Raw genomic sequence first — 15,119 nt, 5'->3', positions numbered from 1 at the left:
TTCATAAACATTGAATTTGGTCTAGAGTAAGTCTGTGACAATTTTGAGTCTTACCCAGTATGGGGAGGGTTTTGTCAATTTCCCATTGGTTTGAGGCATTGTTGTAGAATTGGCCTTCCTCATATCAACAATACTTTTCCCCTGAGACCTTCTTTGTTCTTTGAATGTTTACTCAAGGCTAACTTGTTTCTCCACAATCCCTAACATGAATAGTAGCTTATGCATACATAATTAGTATAAAATAATACGTAATATTAATAGACTTTTGGCTACAATCAAGTGTTGTATCTGTTCCTTTCAGTTTAATATTTGGTAAGTCTTCTAACTGAAGACAATGTATTAAGTGTATTTTGGGGGCCAGGAGATAGAATAGGGGCTTGCTCCATCTATTTCATGCATTGACCTAGTGTTGCAGTACCTGCATGATCATTGCACCAAAATATTTTCCATAATAAATAAAAGTGAAAAATAAATAAATTGATTCTGAGAATCTTTGAATCGTATTTTATAGGGGATGTATGTTATAAATATAGGGTAGAAATCTGTGTAAGTACATGGGCACATTGAAGCCAGTGGAAGACATAAGCTGTTCTGCTTTCTTTCTCTTCTCGATATTCTCTTGAGAAATAGTGTCTCTGTCAAGGGCCTAGGCTAACTGCCAGCAAGTCTCATGATCTTTCTGCATCTCTCCACATAAACATAATACTTAAAGGATGTGTGGTCATGATCAATCATTAATGTAGGTGCTGGAAATTTGAACCTAGGTTCTTATGCTTCCAGATAAAATGCTCTTACCTATCAAGCCATCCTCCCAGCCTTAAGAATATCATATTTTAAAATATTATTAGTTAGCTTCACTGTATTCTTGAAACAAAGGAGTTTAACCTGCACACAGAAAGCCATGAACAACTTAAAGATAAGTTTAAAAAGATGTTCTCATTTCTAAACATATTTATGTTAATTTTTTATTTGCAACAATTTGCTTATATTGCTGGTTGTATTGAAGTTCACGTTGTGCCGATCATCAGCTTCTTAGGCAAGAAGCAACTTATGCTCAATTTATCTTTAGAAAATATCTTATACAACTTAGGGTTTTTAAATATTTTATTGAATGCAAAGAAATTTGTGTGTGTGTATCTGGGGGAGAATCAAGCAGGGCATATATTTCATAGCTCTGAAAAAAAGCAATGCCAACTTTTATATTTTAAGATAAACACCTGTTTATTGGTATAAACTTAAAAGCATTTAAACAACAGAGCACATAATATCCCATATTCTTCTTCTGTGATCAAGGATATTAACTAGGAAAAGCTCAATTGAATCACAGAGAAGTCTTCAGCAGAGACAGAAATTCACCTAAATTCTGCAGGTTCATAAATAAGACAAAGCAAAAAACCTCTAGAGAGTCAGGGAATGCTTTGATATAGAGAATTCATTAATGAAGAAACAGGGGCTTGGGATTCTCAACACAAAATTTGTCACCCAAGGTTCTGATTTGTTGGTTTTTTGTCTCATACACACACACACACACACACAAAAAAAAATTAAAGTAGAGTCAGAAGGAGACAAGGACAATTTTGGTTTTGGAGTTTGAAAGAGGAAAAAGCAGGACACGTAGGCAGATCCTGAGGCTGCTAAGATGAAGGGGATAGAAAGTATAGAAGGAATGCAAATTATACTTTCTGAGTTATATGTCAGCATGGCAGGCTCAGCAATGGATGTCCTCCAGTCATCTCATGGAGCTGATGGGTTCTTCAGAGACATGAGGAATGCGCTGACTGAACAGGCAAGCAGGCATAGAATTTCAGTTTGTCTGTGGAGAAGAGATGGCAAGAAGCAGGGAGAGAGGAAAGGTTGTTTATACCATTAAATCGCAGAAGCTTCACAGTGAGTCTGCAATCAGCTACTGAGGCAAGGACTTTAGGGTATCTAGATATACATGTAATTAAGGAGATTTCTTTAACATGCCTTCAGGTGTGTTATAGCTCTCTCCATATGTTGTATTCAGGTTCTGAAGCAGGAATCCTTCCCTACAACAGGATGTCTTTGGCCTTGTTTGGGAAACACCTGCTGTTATATAAAAGATAATTATCAGTTCTTGAGCAAGCCATTTCTAAGGGGATACTGACCATACACCAAGATATATTTTGTAGGGAACTTCACCATGATGACATTTATAAGTTTGCCACAGGTAATGTCTTTTGTTCCAAAGGAAGTGAACATAGATATTTCTGTCCCAATTGCCTTATGGGAAAGTCTGGCTGCAAACATCTTCTTTTAGTCCCCTTCTTGACTGGCAGTCCCATCAGCTCTTTATGCTAATGTTCTTAAGGTTCACTGAAAAATCCCCTTGGAATTCTGCAGAGTGGAATCAGCAAGCCTTAAGGGATCTGAGTTTTTTCTACTACTCTGATCCTGACTTAATTCTGACTTGAACTTAAGCAACCTGAAATATAGCTTATAATAACTCCACTATAGTGTAGACACATAGATAAAACATATGTATGTTCAGGAATGCATGTTTTATTCTTCCTTCATTGATTTGTTAGAATTAAAATGTTTGACTAAATTTTATTCCTAATTATTTGAAAACAAACTCATTTATGCAAGCAACTGTTCTGTGACTGTATAAAAAACCAAAATGTTTTAATTACAAACTTCATTGAAGATACATTTTCTTCCTAAACTGTGTGTTTCTGCATGGAGAAAGAAGTAGTTCATGTACATATTTGTGTGAATGAGTTAGGATGTGTAGCATATATGTGCATGGAGGCCAGTGGATTTCAGGTGTCCTGTTCCATTGCTTTCTGTGTTGAGAGACCCATTGACACAGGGTCTCTCACTGAATCTGGAACTTTCTGCTTCTTTGCTGCCTAGCCCCACTGCTAGTCCTCTTTCCCCACTGCCAGGACTGGGGCCACACACTCTTGTAGCCACACCTGGCATTTACAAGAATGGTAGGCACTCCAATTCAAACACTCTTGCTTGAGTAGCAAGTTCTCTTAGCCATGGAGCCGTTTCCAAAGATATTTCTGTCCGTGTGAAAAGTTATTCAAAGTATTTGATGCATAAATAGAAAATCAAAGTTAGTTGTCAAAGATGTGTGGGAAGTTACTTAAAATGCTAAAGTACAAAAGCGGTCAATTCAATGACTAATGAAATATATCTTGGGCTTTGAGAAGACTTAACAACACTAAGAATAATGTTTATAAGAGAGATGTGCGTTTTTTAAGTTGTAGATCCTATTCTAGAAGCCTAGGTCATTTGGTCAGCTGTGTGTGTGTATTTATTCATGTATGAATGTACGTATGTAGTTATGTATGTATGTCTTCATGTATGTATATATGTATCTACAGTATGTTAGATGAATGTGTGTACGTATGGATGGTATATTTTCATAAGTGTACAGCAAGGCATGTTTGTCAGGTCTCATACAGAGGCCAAAAGAAGACAACAGGTGTCCATGCGGATCACCTTCCATTTTCCTTTTCCTAGACAAGGTCTCTCACTAAACTCAAAGCTTCTAGTTGGATGACTAGCAAACTCAAAAGATCTTCCTGTCTATGCCTCCAACACTGGAACTATTGGCACACACATTATTACCTTTTTAAACAGAGGTACTGAGGATTTAAACTCAAGTCTTCTTGATTTCATAGAAAGCAATTCTATCCACTGAGTCATCTACCCAGGACCTTAGCCATTTTTAAGAACTTTATATGTTTTCCTAGCAGTACACTTGCAGCTCTGGATCCAGGTCCGGCGGTTTCCTGATGTGCAGTGAGTGTATTGGTCATTTTAAACCCAAAGGTACATGTTTAAACAATGCATCAATTACAACTAAAAAAGTGTTTTAATCTTTTTAAAAGTCACATAGCATTGAACTTTCCTTTTAAAAACAAGTATTTTAATTTTTATATGTTACTTCAAAGAATGGACGGGAACCTACATGTTAAATGCAATGTGTTTATCATCTGTTCTGTTGAAGCAAGTAATATTTGATTATATTTTTTTCTTGAAAAAGTATCATGGAGTATATTTTAGTAGAAGAAAATATATGCAGGAGTGTATTAAATTATTATGTTTGGATCCAAAAGTCACCATTTTGTGTCCTGTAAAGATCCCATGGGAAATTTTTTTTCAATTACCAAATGAGAGTTAAAGGCCAATGTCTTGGAATATGCTCAGCCACACCGCATGTGCAGATCACAGCTATGCAGCTCCTCATGACAGAGAATTAATAGACCATCTTAATGACCCTCAGATTTTTCCCGTTGCTCAAGCAGCTGACTCAATCCCCAACAGCAATAATTAAAGAGAGCAATCTGTCAGAGAAGATAGCTGTTCTTGTTAATTTGGTGAACCACCATACTGGCTTTCTGATTACGCATTGTGGTTGACAGTTTTGCAGGTTTTTCACCAGAGCCCTCTACCAACTAACAGAGCTCCAAGCCAGGAGTTTGTGAAATGAAGCTAAGGACGATGGCAAAATTTGTGGTCTCACCTCTCTATTTTCACCTTTAAAACCAGTTGTATGGAGGTAAATAAAATACAACTATACTATTGTGCTTGTGTTATTGGGAAATAACGAGAAGCCCAAACATTCTAGCACTAGGTCCTTGCATTGTGCAATGGGAGCTCGCACTGCATCCATTGGCGGCTACTCCGTACAGCAGTAGGGTAGATGCTGCAAGCAGATTGCTTTCCTGAAAACTATTGTCAGAAAAATCAGATTCTTTCAGGTGCCATCTTCGTTCCTTCCATAATAGATCAATTCCCATATCCAAAGTTCTCGGTCAAGCAGACTTTTAATGTCTGAAACTGATTTATATGATATACAGAAGCAGTTCAATTCAAAGATACGTCCTGCGTAGCTTTTACAAGTAACAAAGCACTCTAAACAGCATCATGACTATGTAGTATTTGTGCATGGTTTCGGTAGATAAATATTACTGCAAATGCAAGATCTCTAAGAACACACACATATTATAATTACTTAGTAAATTTTTTACTTTGAACCTAGAGCTTTGTGGCATCTCAATCCTTCTGACTGAGGTCTATACAAATAAAATAAGATTTCCAAATCCAACTCTTTCTGAATGTACTTGTTTTTAAAGGCACAGTTATTATTATACTTGATTGACATGGTTAATTGTTGATCTCTGCATTATCCATTTGTCCTTTTTCTGTGATATTTAAACTCTTAGGTGATTGGAAATGTGGCATCAGCCTCATTATCTGCTGCTACCATAGCTGGTATGGAAACTTGCTAACTGCAGACTAATTTTCAAGAAAAATAGGACAATTACTGGGTATAGAAATAAATTCCACTGTCCTCGTCCTTGAAATTTTAGAAATCATAACCAGAAAATACAAACATCAGTTCCTCTCTGTGGGAAATACGTCTTCCTAACTGTGAAAAATCAGAACGCTCAGCCTTTTCCATTCTGAGACACCTTCAGATTATCAACCATGTTATTAAGGACATTTCATTGTAGAGGCATAAAATCAGCCAAATGAAATATATATATATATATTTATATATATATATATTCCATACATTTTTTAGCATCAATGAAAAGAGACAGAAAAATCGATATTAATGAATATTTTCACGCATTACTGGGCCATCTTGAGTTCACTTTGGATGTAAGATCTAAAACACGTATTGACAGACAGAAAGTAACATAAGTTCACTTTTTATAAATACTTTCATATATGCTAAATCGCTAACAAGATAAATTTCCCATAAAGCACCTGATACCCTGACTGACCAGACAATAGAAGTCATTGAATAACAGCTGGCTTTTAGTATTATCATTGTGCATCTTAATGTTTCATAAGCACACGGGATGAGGAGGAAATCTTTATCATTCTTTCTAGAGTAAAGATTTATTTGAAATGACTTGAAAACTCCCCCCCCCCCGTGTGTGTGTGTGTGTGTGTGTGGTATCAACTGGAAGCCAAATCTGAAATTTAAAATGCTTGCTGTAATTGTTTTTGGAACTAAATCACTATTTTTCTTTATTTCCAAAAATCCCCCAGTCAGAAAGTATCCCCCTCAACTTGAGGGAATGGTATAGTAGAGATGAAGGAAGGACAGAAAGGAAAGAAATATTTTGAATGAGGAAGCCATTATCGGGATAGCATTAAACCTGACACTAGAGAAATTTCCAGGAATCCACAAGGATGAGCCCAGCTAAGCCCCTAAGCAATAGAGGAGAGAGTGCCCTAACTGGCCTTAGTAGTCAGATTGATGACTTTTTTAAATGTCACCATAGAACCTTCATCCATCAACTTATGGAAACAAAGGCAGAGAGACCTGCAGTGGAGCACCGGGCTGAGCTCCCAAAGTGGGAGTAGTGAAAATATGAGCAAAAAGTTCATGGCCATGATGGGTACACGCACTGAAACAGTTTTCCTGAGCTAATGGGAGTGCACCAACGCCAGACAGACAGGGAAGGAATTAGTCTAGGTCCAAACTAGTCCCTCTGAATGTGGGTGACAGTTGTATGGCTGGGGCAGACTGCGAGGCCCCCAGCACTGACACCAGAATTTATCCCTACTGCTTGTACTGGCTATTTAGGAACTCATTTTTTTTGGATGGATACCTTGCTCAGTCTATATATAGTAGGGAGAGCCTTGGACCTTTCCCAAAGCAAGGGGTTGGAGGGAAAAGGTGGAGGGAATAGGAGGAGGCAAGGGAGTGGGAACTGGGATTGGTATGTAATATTACAAAAGAGAGTTTTTTTTTTTTTTTTTTTTGGTTTTTTCGAGACAGGGTTTCTCTGTGGCTTTGGAGCCTGTCCTGGAACTAGCTCTTGTAGACCAGGCTGGTCTTGAACTCATAGAGATCCGCCTGTCTCTGCCTCCCAAGTGCTGGGATTAAAGGCATGCGCCACCACCGCCCGGCTGTTTTATTTTTTAAAAAATAAAAATAAAATAAAATTTTTAAAATGGTATTAGTGACTACATGGTCACTGTAATTTAGACAGCTCCCTCTAAAAGTGTCCATCTACGTAAATGACACTAAATTAAATGATATTTTCTATTTTTCTAACACAAAATAGCATTTAATATTGACTATCCCCTTTTTAAACACTGAATGTAAGAATGAATTAAAATGCAAACATGCCCCCCTTTCTCTTATTTTGTAGCTGAACAGGACTTTTAAAGTCTGTGTCCATGGAAAATCAAATACTGTTTTCTTTTAGGCAAAGTTTGGGGGCAGGGAAAGCAGCTGATGCTGAGATCCAGTAAGTTCTGTGTGTTCTTGTTTTCTACAATAATCTTGAGAAGATGAGTTAAGGCCAAACAGAAGAGTGAAGTGGAGCAAATATGCTACATTCACTGCTTAGTCCCTGCTGTGACGGGAAGCTGTGGCACTTGAACTCATACTCACAGATTCACACATAGGTGTTATGAGCACAGAGTGGTAAAATATAATGGCAAACAATAAAAATCATTATTTTCTCCCCTTAAATAGAATAAACATATCATTGGAAAGATAAAAACAAGGTGGCCAAGAATTCCATGTCCTGATAATGATATGGTTACATTAACATTTTATAGTCACAAACTAAAATAAAGGAAGAAATAAAAACTAGGAAATGAATGGAGAAAGAGACATAGGGGGAGAGGAACAGAGAGAGAAGGAATGTGAAATATTTAAATCAAGGAATAAACATAGTATATTTTTAGTAAAATAGTAGTCCTCTATATGTCATTATCTACTCAATGTATCATTTGCGACACTTCTGAAACTTTTTTTTACCTAATTAGTTCTTTTTTTTTTTTTTTTTGGTTTTTCGAGACAGGGTTTCTCTGTGGCTTTGGAGCCTGTCCTGGAACTAGCTCTTGTAGACCAGGCTGGTCTCGAACTCACAGAGATCCGTCTGCCTCTGCCTCCCAAGTGCTGGGATTAAAGGCGTGCGCCACCACCGCCCGGCTTTTTTTTTTTGGATTTTCGAGACAGGGTTTCTCCGTAGCTTTTTGTTCCTGTCCTGGCACTAGCTCTGTAGACCAGGCTGGCCTCGAACTCACAGAGATCCGCCTGCCTCTGCCTCCCGAGTCTGGGATTAAAGGCGTGCGCCACCACCGCCCAGCACCTAATTAGTTCTTTGTATACTGTTTTTAAATGATGACTCGGGTATAACCAATATAGTTCTCCTTTCAGTAAGCACTAGTTAAAATCTGAAGAAAGATAAAACAAACAGAAACAGGCTCAGTATCATGAATTTGAGAACTATGTTGAATGTGAACATTTATTACAGATAATTAATGTTTAGGCACTTGTTATTTTTATTAATTCGGAAAAATTATATATTAGATATATAATTATGTGAATATCTTATGGATATGTAAAGCAAAGTGTTTTATTGAACACTTTAATAAGTTCTTGTGCAATATATTCTAGCTGGTAACTTATTTTATATTCTTATATTTATCTTGTGACTCAAAAGTTAAATATTAAATCCAGATACTTAAGAACACATTTCTTAAAGGTGTAAGATGGAATCTCAGAATTGTTTTGATTTGCATTTCTTTGATGACTAAGGATGTTGACATGTGCTCAACTATGTTCATAGCAGCATTGTTTGTCATAGCCAGAACCTTGAAATAACCTAAATGCCCTTCAAACAAAGAATAGATAAGGAAATGTGTCACATTTATACAATGGAGTACTACACAGCAGAAAAAAATAACATCTTGAATTTTGCATTAAAATGGATGGAACTAGAAAACATCATTTTGTGTGAGGTAACCCAGACCCAGAAAGACAATTATCACATGCACTCACTCATAAGTGGTTTTTAAACATGAAGCAAAGAAAACCAGCCTACAAACCACAATCCCAGAGAACCTAGACAACAATGAGGACCCTATAAGAGACATACATAGATCTAATCTACATGGGAAGTCGAAAAAGACAAGATCTTCTGAGCACACTGGGAGCATGGGAGAGGGTTGACGGGGAGAGGAGAGGCAGGGAGGGGAGCAGAGAAAAATGTAGAGCTCAATAAAAATCAATTAAAAATAAAGAAATACAGGTTAGTAGTTAATCATCTACAACAATCAAGCTTTAATCAGTTTTAAAAAGAACACATTTCTTGATGTGAGAAATATAAAAACAGTTCATCATTATGCCACCACCAGTCACTAAATCGCCCTGTGTACAAGGCTTGTTATCTGAGGAGCCTAGAGCTGTGGTTTCGCATCGTCTGGAGGCAAATGTATTTGATAAATACTTCTATTAATTGATTCCACAAATTAACCACTAATCTGGAGCTTTTGATTATGAGCACTGCTAATCAATTTATTTGATAGCAGGCTTTCAGAGGTTAGTGAATTAAAATTTGCGTACATTTTTCTGGGCTGGCATAATTAGCAGATTTATCCTGGTTGTGAAAAAGCGGAATCTCCACTTTTCATTTGCTCTTGACCTGCTTTTGCTCTCCGCAGGGTCTCCTTTAGAGGTTCTTCAGAGGGAGAAAATTAAAATGCTGTCAACAGATTAAAACATTGTTTAACCCAAAGGAACATTTTTCTCAGGCCTGTACATTTCGATATGACTTTTATGGGGAAAAGCCTGCAGATAGCCAGGTTGTTCTTCACAGTAATAGCTGTGGATGAAGCAGTTATGCCTCCCCAAATCAAGACGGTGACGTCATTAGTCATTCTCCTTCCCTGCAAAGGGAAACCTCTTCCTGTTTCCTGAGATGTTTGGAGTAGTGTGGCTCTTTGAAATTAGAGGACTGTCTTACAAATTTTGTAGATCAAAGATCGGGAAGCGTTGTTCTTCCTTCTTTCCTTCTTTTCTTTTCGTTTACGAGACAACTTCAAAGTGTTTAAAGCGCCATTCTTTAGGAAGAGTCAGCCTTCTCAAGGTTCTGCAGGCCAGCATTATCCTCAGAATATCCTCTTTTCATTCAGTGTTCAGAATACAGTCGATGTGGCTCAGGATGTGCCAACATCTACAGTGGCCACGGAACCAAGACATGCAGTTAGACTCATAAATAAGACTTGCGGGGAAGAAGCTAAGCCACAGAAGAGTCTCAGGACGTGTGACCTTGTATGGCACTCCACAGCAGAATTCTGTAGGACACACTGGATGTAACACAAGGTTAAGGAGAGAGATTAGCCTAGGAAATTTATATTGCCATTAGCAATAAACAAGATCATAAAAGATAACAGACTTGAAATGAGATGCGTGCATTTGTTTCATTTTGAGGTGACAGCTATCTACCCAGCAGGCATTTGGCTAGAGACTACATTTTAACATCTGAGACAGATAAACCATAAAATGAGAATCTCCTTCCTGCTGCAGATCTCTTAGACATAAGTGTCATCTCTGAGGAAACAAGTCACGTAATTTTGGAAAAGATCAAATTTTATATGTGCAAATCCTTAAATGCAAAAGAATAACTCTAAAGGATAAATATAAGGATATTCACACAAATACCTGTGACATTCCTTAAAGTTAAACTATAATAAATATGTTAGACTATCATTCTCAAATAAAATTGCCTATGACTGTGAATTCAAAAAATATTTGAAAATTGACCTCAACAAACATATTCCTTACATAAAATGTCTAAAATTTGATAATATAAAAATACAATAACAACAGAAAAACCTAATAGGCTTACTAAGTTTTTTACCATAAATATAAATAAAAAACAAGATAATTGATTGCTTTAACTCTAGAAAAATACTAATGCTATTTTGACTCCATGAATAGATATTTTTTTCTTTCTTTCTTTCTTTATTAAAGATTTCTGCATCCTCCCCACCACCACCTCCCATTTCCCTCCCCCAATCAAGTCCCCCTCCCTCGTCAGCCCTAAGAGCACTCAGGGTTCCCTGCCCTGTGGGAAGTCCAAAGACCATCCACCTCCATCCCGTTCTAGTAAGAGGAGTATCCAAACTGCCTAGGCTCCCACAAAGCCAGTACGTGCAGTAGGATCAAAAACCCATTGCCATTGTTCTTGAGTTCTCAGTAGTCCTCATTGTCCACTATGTTCAGCGAGTCCAGTTTTATCCCATGCTTTTTCTGACACAGGCCAGCTAGCCTTGGTGAGTTCCCGATAGAACATCCCCATTGTCTCAGTGTGTGGTGCCCCCCTCGCGGTCCTGAGTTCCTTGCTCGTGCTCTCTCTCCTTCTGCTCCTGATTTGGACCTTGAGATTTCAGGCCGGTGCTCCAATGTGGGTCTTTGTCTCTCTCTCCTTTCATCAACTATGTTCATAGCAGCATTGTTTGTAATAGCCAGAACCTGGAAACAACCTAGATGTCCTTCAATGGAAGAATGGATGAAGAAAGTATGGAATATATACATATTAGAGTACTACTCAGCAGTAAAAAACAATGACTTCTTGAATTTTTCATGCAAATGGATGAAAATAGAAAACACTATCCTGAGTGAGGTAAGCCAGACCCAAAAAGAGGAACATGGGATGTACTCACTCATATTTGGTTTCTAGCCATAAATAAAGGTCATTGAGCCTAGAATTCATGATCCTAGAGAAGCTAAATAAGAAGGTGAACCCAAAGAAAAACATATAGGCATCCTCCTGAACAGTAACCTTCATGAATAGATATTTATATACATTTCTAGATGCACTGCATGAGAGAGGTAAAGGTAGGTTCTTAGTTTACCATAATAATAGCTTAGAGCAGTTATCTAAGAACATAGAGTTCTAATGTTATTGTGCTGTATTACCTTATCTGTTTTTCTATTAACATAAAATTGGATGATTGAAAATATCACATATAATTTATTTATGCAATAAAACATCTAGACATAATTTCAGGAATACAATCTGTTTATTATTATTATTACCATGATTGTGTTAGTTTTGGTTATCCTCAAATGTTTATTAAAAGCAAGCCAATATTTTAAATGTTTTTCTTACTTTCTTTTGTTTTTTCTTATCAAATTACAATAGACAGCTTTTTATGTAACCAATCATCATATTTTGAGACTACCAAATAAAATTTAGTATTCAAATCTTTTCCTGATGAGAGTGGTATGAAGAATGAAGGATATTCAAGAAAAACAGTGATGCAAACAGAATAGTTACTTCTAAATTGCACTTGGTGGTCCACTTCATCTCAGTTCCTTTCAATCAAATTATACTTTATGCATAACAGTACAATTATAATTCCCACTTAAAAATATTTTTTCTGAGGTTGTATACCTCCAAAGGGTTTGAATATCGTTTTTAAATTGGCATTAAATTTTATTCTATTTTAATTTAAGTTCAGTAAAGAGATCTTTTAAAAAATGTTAACACTCGATTTTGACATTAAAGCAATCTTATTGAAGAAAAGTTCTTACATTTATCTGTAAATGCTTATTAATAGGGTTTAGAATTTACATCAATTAATTGTAAGAGTACTGACAGACTTCTCTTTAATTTTCTTTTAACTAAATATAGGCTCATTTTTTTCTGTGTAACATTTATTCACTGACCACTGAAGAACAGAGAATCCGTGTGCTTATACTGAGCAAAGATATAATATGCAGCACACCAAGATTCCCATTATTCCTTTCTGCACGTGGAATTAGTGGAGCAGCAGCAGAATCATTGTGAGTGCTAGCAGTGGTTATGGATGAGCAACAAGGAAAGAGATGTTGACTATATATATGAATAACAAAGGGGTAGTATTAAGACTTTGGAATGAATGTTGCAGAAAATATTTTCCTTGAGATATTATTTCACATTCTGTAATCAAACACAAATACACATGCACAAACACACAAGCACAAACATACACATACATACAAACAAACACACCTCTAGGTGGCCAAGTGGCTTTCTCCTGGCCTAGCATGAAAAAAGTTCTGTAACCCTAGAATAAACAAACAAAAAACAGAGAAAAGAAGACATAAGGGAAGAAAAAAGAGAAGGGAAAAAGGAAAAAGAGAGACATAAGTGCATACTCACAGAATTTGCTTGAATATAAGATTATAAATTGAGAATAATACTGACAAATTGTTTTAAAATGTGTTAGATATTCTATTTTTGCAGGCATACATATTTTTCATGTTTCATTCCCCAACTCCTCCCAGATCCTCCCTATCTCACAGCTCAATCAACTTTTTTTTCTCTTTCTCTCTTTCTGCCTTAAGCCTGTGAATCAGATGTAAACTCTCAGCTACTGCTCCAGTGCCATGCCATGCCTGTCTGTTGCCTTGCTCTGCCCGGTGATGATTATGGACTCTGGAAACTCTGTAACATGAGCCCCCAAAATTGAATAATTTCTCCTCTAAGTGCCCTTGGCCCTGATGATTTGTCTTGACTGTAGAAAATCAAGACATATGAATATTATATAAAACAATTATAAAAAGGTAAGAGTCTTGCATATATATATATATATATATATATATATATATATATATATATATTTCAAGACAGGGTTTCTTTTTGTATTCTTGACTATTCTAAAACTAGCTATGTAGACCAGGATGGCCGTGAACTCAAAAATCCATCTTCCTCTGTTTTCTGGGTGCTGGGATTAAAGGTGTATACCACCACCGCCAGGCAAAGTCATGCAGATTTTATATAACAACATTACAAAATTCTCCGAAGTTCATAACATTGAGTAGAGGAGAGTTCACTAAATGATGCTTGGGAAGCAACTATGCTCAGCACTGTGCTACCAACGCTGCACCTCACTAGACATATTTTGAACGATGAAACAAAATTTGTCCTCAACTTCTGCACCTTGATTTCCCCAGATTTTCTTTGAAAATAAAGTACTACCGGAGAAGATCTTGAGAAGTCAAGAGTTCATGTGGATTCCCTGTGCTAAGTGCGCTGACCCAAGACAGAGGGCAGGCAAATGTCCTGTGTAGAACTGTGCCTTAGATGAGAAGTGACCCAGGACAGAGAGCAGGTGAATGCCCTATGCTGTGCTCTGTCACAGAGATGGAAAAGGCCTAGGACAAAGGAGCAGGTGAATTGATTGCCCTCTCCACAGAGACAGGAAGTGACCCAGAATATCTCAGTGTGTTGGAGGGTGTTTGAGAGATTTGCTAAAAAATAAACATGCTATTGCATTTAGGCTGATTATGATCTTTGAACAAAATTAAAGAGGAATGAAGGCCAGAAAGGCAAATATTAGTTAAAATTTAATGATAATATTAGTACCACAGAATGAGATTAAAACTAGAGAGACTTTGTTTTTCTAAGTATTAGCTGTTTAACTTTAAGTGGATGAATTTCTTATATTCTTCTTTTACCTTTTCTCTTATACCATGCAGAGTGGAAAAGTAAAGTTTCCATTCAAAATCCACATATTATATAGCCTATCTATTAATAATAATCCACATATAATACAGCCTATCTACTAATGATAATCTTCACAAATCCCATGCATTCAAGAGTGCTGCTACAGATGTGGATGTTTTAAATATTAAGTGTAGGTCATTTGCGATATTGACTGCTAAATGAAGAGAGGAACAAACAACAAGTTAAATATTGCATTAGGACCAAATGACGACCAAAAGCATTTCATAGTCATTGCAGAAAACATACAAGTCATAAATAAACCTCTCCCCAAACTTCTATTTCTTAAAAACCTAAAAGTTTGCAAGCTGCATAGTAGTTTATTTAAATGTATTTTCATATATTTTTAAACATATTTATTTGAAAAATTTGCTGGGTAGACGAATCCAGTTAGATTATAAAATTGTGTCTGAAGCGCTCCAATTGTAGATGTTTCCCCATTCTTATCTAATAAGCTGGGTCTATATTAAGGCTCATGTCTATTTTCTCTCAATGAAATAGAGAATTTCATTACTCTCTTTGTGAAATAATTATAAGTTCAAATATGCTTCACCTTGTTAATATTAGTTTTGTCTTATCAGAATTATATTATCATTTGGTGAAGGTTAAAAATCCATGTGTAAGGGTACACATACACACATATATTATGTGTTCATACAAGTATCAACACATTAATAAATAAATGTCATACATAATTACACAATGTAGATATAGATAAATTGAGCTGACTCTCTAATCATGCATTCCAAGGCAAATTTTATTCTTGTCTTCTTAAATTGTTTCAGCCAATTTTGTTTATAAAATTGTGAAGGAAATATATGTTAAATA

General features: G+C 36.4%; 1 non-coding gene across 1 annotated transcript; it reads left to right on the top strand.

Annotated features, from left to right (window-relative positions):
* The first annotated feature begins 251 nt into the window (after nucleotides 1-251).
* Nucleotides 252-440, top strand: LOC130883250 (U2 spliceosomal RNA). The gene has a single exon (XR_009057938.1). It is a non-coding gene; the product is annotated as a U2 spliceosomal RNA (small nuclear RNA).
* Nucleotides 441-15,119: the final 14,679 nt, after the last annotated feature.

Source organism: Chionomys nivalis, chromosome 10 (assembly GCF_950005125.1).
Source record: "Chionomys nivalis chromosome 10, mChiNiv1.1, whole genome shotgun sequence".
In the NCBI taxonomy this organism is placed as follows: domain Eukaryota; kingdom Metazoa; phylum Chordata; class Mammalia; order Rodentia; family Cricetidae; genus Chionomys; species Chionomys nivalis.
Note: the sequence above shows the minus strand (reverse complement) of the source record. Positions and strands in the feature narration are given on the sequence as shown.